Source organism: Ochlerotatus camptorhynchus, unplaced genomic scaffold, assembly GCF_037179485.1.
Source record: "Ochlerotatus camptorhynchus isolate MF236.1 unplaced genomic scaffold, CSIRO-AGI_Acam_v1.1 ptg000277l, whole genome shotgun sequence".
NCBI lineage: Eukaryota > Metazoa > Arthropoda > Insecta > Diptera > Culicidae > Ochlerotatus > Ochlerotatus camptorhynchus.
The window spans coordinates 289,885-294,861 of NW_027040766.1; the positions used below are offsets into that span (position 1 = coordinate 289,885).

Sequence of the window (4,977 nt, forward strand, 5' to 3'; positions counted from 1 at the left end):
TTAAATCGACCACACATCACAATCAGAAATACGGTATTTGGAGTATTTAGACCATAGTTAATTTGGAGAAATATGTGTTTTAGTCAATCTGAAAGCTTGAATGCCCTTTAGTCCGTGCAGCCCCTCAAGCGCCTACTCTGAGACTCAGTTCGAGGAGTCTCGTGCTGCTGAGTTGTTGTCGGGTAGTATCACATTGTTGTTAATTATTTTTAGAATATACTTTAAAAACTATCAATTCTTCATATTGTATTAGATACTTTCCAGTCACGCAACGCTCTGGTGCCATGAAAGTACTTGACAGCGTGAAATAATGTCTTCGCTGACTAACCTATCAAACCCATAACCAACCGGTGGAAACTAACGATTTTAAATTTTCTCACACTTGACTAGCCTCCCGGTCCCATGTACATCGATCAATGTACCCCATTCTAATCATAATTCTAGTATTACACTATATTTGATTTGATTCTTTTTAAAAGTTTGACTGATTAATAGAGGGGTTCGTGGATGTTCCTATATTTCGAGGGGTGCATCGATAAGCTTGGGACCGAAGATAGTACCAGAGCTGAGCCAAAAAGTTGAGCACGTTTCTTCGGGACCTCGGGGCCTCCCTTAGCTCAGTCGGTAAAGGCGCAGACCACACACTTAGAAAAATACATGTTAATTTAGGTGCTCTGAGACATATGTCAGTTTCGAGCGTCAATTTTGACTTATAATTGAGTCATAATAGACGTGAAATTCAGCTCAATAAATGTACATTTCGTCGAGTAACGAACTTTTCAGTCTCGGAGCACTTAATTTTACATTACATGTTTGTTTACGTCTCATCCTTTATGTCAAATATGGATTCCGTCACGTGTAAAATTAGGTATTTCTAAGTGTGCATGCTGGAGGTGGATGGTTTTGATTCCCGGTCGGGGCAACGAATTTTTCTGGTTGGAAAGTTTCTCAAATTTCCTTGGTAATATAGAGGATGATTTTCCTTCCACACGTTAATTCTAATTCAAAAATGGTACAGGCATCGAAAGCTCTCAATTAAAAACTGTGGAAGTGCTTGTAGAACACTTGTTGAGAGCACGCAATGAGCTAATATTCAGTAAGCAGTAAGCTTGAAATGCGAAGAAGAAAATATAAGTACCATCCGGTGGAAACCAAATTGGCTCACACTAGACTAGCCTATCGGCCCCAAGTACATCTATGAGCGTACTCCATTCTAGTCGAAATTCTAGTACTACACTATGTTTGTTTTGATTCGCTATGCGAGTTTGACAGATAAAATGAAGGGTTCGTGGATTTTTATATGTTTCGAGGGGTGCATCGATAAGCTTGGGACCGAGCTACCAGAGCTGAGTCAAAAAGTTGAGCACGTTTCTTCGGGACCTTCTGGTCTTAGAGTTACCTCTATGGAAGTACTATTACAATCCTGAAAGTAATCAAGACTGTGAGAACCCTTCTGAATGACCTTATTTATTTATTTCATGCTAATACTCTTCAAAAGAACCAACATTTCATCTAGCTTTTGGTTCTGGCGAGATTCCAGCGCTTCTAATCTGGCATCGATTTTGGCTTCGAGGGCTGCAAATTTACCGTCTATATATTGTTTGGCTACGGCCTCACTCAACGAAAGTCCCCGCGGAGCACTTGAGGTACCTCCGGGATCGGCACCGGTGGTTTGTGGCGTTGGCCTTGATACATTGCTTCCGGTACCACTCGTCGATCCGGATGCAACGGAGACTGCGTTTGCGATGTTGTAGTTGAGTATATTTTGGAACGATTTGTACTTGCTCAGGTTGTTGCTGCTTGAAGTCATCGTTGACAGCAGGAATTCCTTGCACAAAGCCGCCCTTTCAGACAGTTTGGAATCGTCCACCCGGAGCTCGATCATGGCCCGGTTCAGCGTACTATCACTGGCGAACATTCCCAGTGGATTGGAATTCTTCTCCAGTACCAGGTGCAGTCCGTACAGACAAAGCTGCTCGTTGCGAGGGGAAATGTACCGAAGAATGAACTCGGCGGTTCCGCAAACTTCGAACTGCACATCGAACCGATAGAGCTGCGATCCGTCATCGAACACCAGCTGAACGCTGTGGGTTTGGTTGTATTCTGGAATTTTTCCGACGTAGGATTCAATTCTGCTGCATTCCGCTAGTATGGCCAGTTTTATCACCTGGTACATCGGATTCACACTGATGGATTACTCGCACGGCTCCCGGTCACTTTTTGGCTCCAGCACCAGGCAGGCATCCAGATTGAGCAGTTTCTCCTGGGGAATGGTATTGGTAGTTTCATTTGCCTGTATGTTGTATGATATCTGCCGGGTTGAAGCACCTTCTTTGACTGCCCAGTTGACCTTTGATCGGAACGGTGCCTTACTCATGTCCACACAGTAACTTCCAACAGACTTGCTTTGAACTACATAAATTACAATTAAACTTACTACTAAAATGGAGCTCTTCTATTGAATGCCACTTTCGTGTTGTGCTACTGCCTTCCCGATTTTAGCAACACAACCTTCCGCAGTTTTGTACTACAGCTGTGAAATATGTTTTCACCAATTAGGGTAGAGAACTACTTCGGCCTAATCGCGCATTTTGGGTCTATCGAGCAGGAAATTTCAAATAAATCCATGATTTCAGAGTTAACAAGTCAATTATGAATTGGTACGATACTTTAGTTAATAAGCTACCGAACGAAGTCAATGAGAACGCGTGGTTTGAAGGTTTGCACCCATTATTCCCAAAAACAAAAGAAGCGCTCCAACCGAATCAATTTTTATCTTCATCCGATAGGCCGAAGTGAATTCATTGGCGTTTCAATTGCGTTTCAATGCGTTAGGCCGAGTTTAAAATCCGTAGGCCGAGTTTTGCGTCAAGAAGCAGTGTTGGACTTTTGACAATATCTCAACGATTGGTTTCTAGTTTTCAAATCTTAAGAATGGGGTAGTCAGCCCTACTGGTCTTGTAAAATGCTTAAGGAATGATCTAGTGAAGGCAGAAGCAGAAAAAAAAAACAAAAATCACTTGTTTCCAAAAACGGGAAGTCATCTTACTATATTTTTACCTCAATCATTATATAAAATCGAGCTCAGATAATGGTGGTCAGGTACCGGTGACGTCAAAACCGAATGCGCAGCAACAAATACACGCGCAACCTTTGAGGCATACTTAATTGCAAGTAGCTGACCTAAAACGAGCATCATAACGTTATGTAAAAAACGTGATAAATTATATTGAATAAAGTTAATCGTTTAATTAGTGGCTATTGAAAGGGAAAATAAATAATGCTGAATTAAGGGAAATAGGGGGAATGGATGTATTGTCGGCCTATATGCCCCTAATTTGGGCCCGTACATAAATTCAGCAATCTACTAAATTTTCAATAGCGACCATTAATATCTATTAGCAACGTCCCAATGACGCGTTCATCTAGATAAAATTGATAAATAGCTGATTTTTAGCGATGGGCCAATATTAGATCCATAGGCTAAGATTAGAGCCATTTCCCCAATAGTGTGAAACACATTACAACGGACCAACAGCAAAATGCAGTAGCTAGGAAGAGACAGAACCACCAAGGGCTGATCTGTTCAGGAAAAACTACTCATTTTCGAGCTGCGGGAGAACAAAGCTGCTGCAGAAATTTAGTTTTTAACTGATCCGAACAGGTAGTTCAATACATAACAACAAACAGAAGCTACAAAACATCAAGTTCAAACGAGCACCGGATGCTTCCAATTCCCACCACCGTTGGTCGTGCGGTCGCTTTTGTTCAGAGCGTCGAGTGGAAAGCGTGAGCATGATTTTGACCTCTCAACTAGCCTCTCACCATCAAGAAAAACCACTTCTCACGCTCCCGCAGGTCTCAGCGACTGCATGTTTCCAAAGCTCACCGTCATTTTGCTGTTGTTGTTTTTTACTCCTTCGCCTTCATACACGGCTTGGCATTCACACGTAACGCCCGCCCGCACGGAATCAATGCGTGTGTCAATTTTGGGTTTTCCTTGGAAAGACATGGGAAAATCGGGAAAAGTTGCTCGCTCGTTTAGCGGTGGCTGCTCAAATGCGTACAGAAGATGAAATTGGTTTTCGGTCGTCGTTCGCGTTCGCGTGTTCCACTCGAAACCCACAGATTAAGGAAGTTTTTCTAGCTTCCGTTTTTATTAAAGCTTAGGCATCAATTGGGAACTTTGCGCGACAAAATGGTGCACACAGAGGAAGGGCGAGTGGTTTGAAAAATATGATGTCGTTTCTGAATTCCTTTCTTTTCACTTCCTTACTTGAAGGAGGGAGGCGAGGGATGGGGGATATTGAGTGCAGCCTTATCGCTTTCGCTCTCTCTGCGAAATTTGCCACCGCATTTATAGGGGTGCTATATGAACTGAGCACATTAGGAAGGGCCAGCCGTCGTTGGTGGGTTGGAAATTGGAACTGAACGTGTGCTACATACATACACATGCTCTCTCTCTGTCGGAGTGCTTATGTGAGATTTTTGGGGCGACCTTACCGGGTTGGAATGTTTTTCATCGTTGGAAAGACCGGGTGTAAACATGGAAGTAAAATTTTATTTGGTGCGCTTCTTTATCTGCCCGAAAGTTAACTGTGTAGCTTTGTCGCCAATCTAAATAAAACCGGAAGAATAGAAAGCAAAAGGACGCAAGGTCGGTGTCGTCGCAGGGATCGTGTGCAGTGTCAGTGCGGTGTTTGTGTGCTCTCCTAGCCGAGTGGCACACATTCGGAAGGAGATTGTAAACATGCGATAGCGGCTGTTATGTTTTTACGAAATGGAGAAAAGATTATCAAAACTGGGAAAACAGCAAAGGGTGGGTGTTTGGTGGTTTTATAGGGGGCGTAGTGTTTGTCCTTTTGGATGTAGTTTATTGAAGGAAGCGCTTGCATTTTAGGGCGACACTGAAATTTGACGGTAGATGCAATGTAATGTTGAAATTTGGAATTCAGTGGATTGTGATGTGAGAAGATC

The 4,977-nt window shown here is 42.8% G+C and overlaps 1 pseudogene; it reads right to left on the reverse strand.

Moving 5' to 3' along the window:
- Positions 1-1,471: 1,471 nt before the first annotated feature.
- LOC135706392 (uncharacterized) lies at positions 1,472-2,410 on the reverse strand (annotated as a pseudogene).
- Between the last annotated feature and the right edge of the window lie 2,567 nt (positions 2,411-4,977).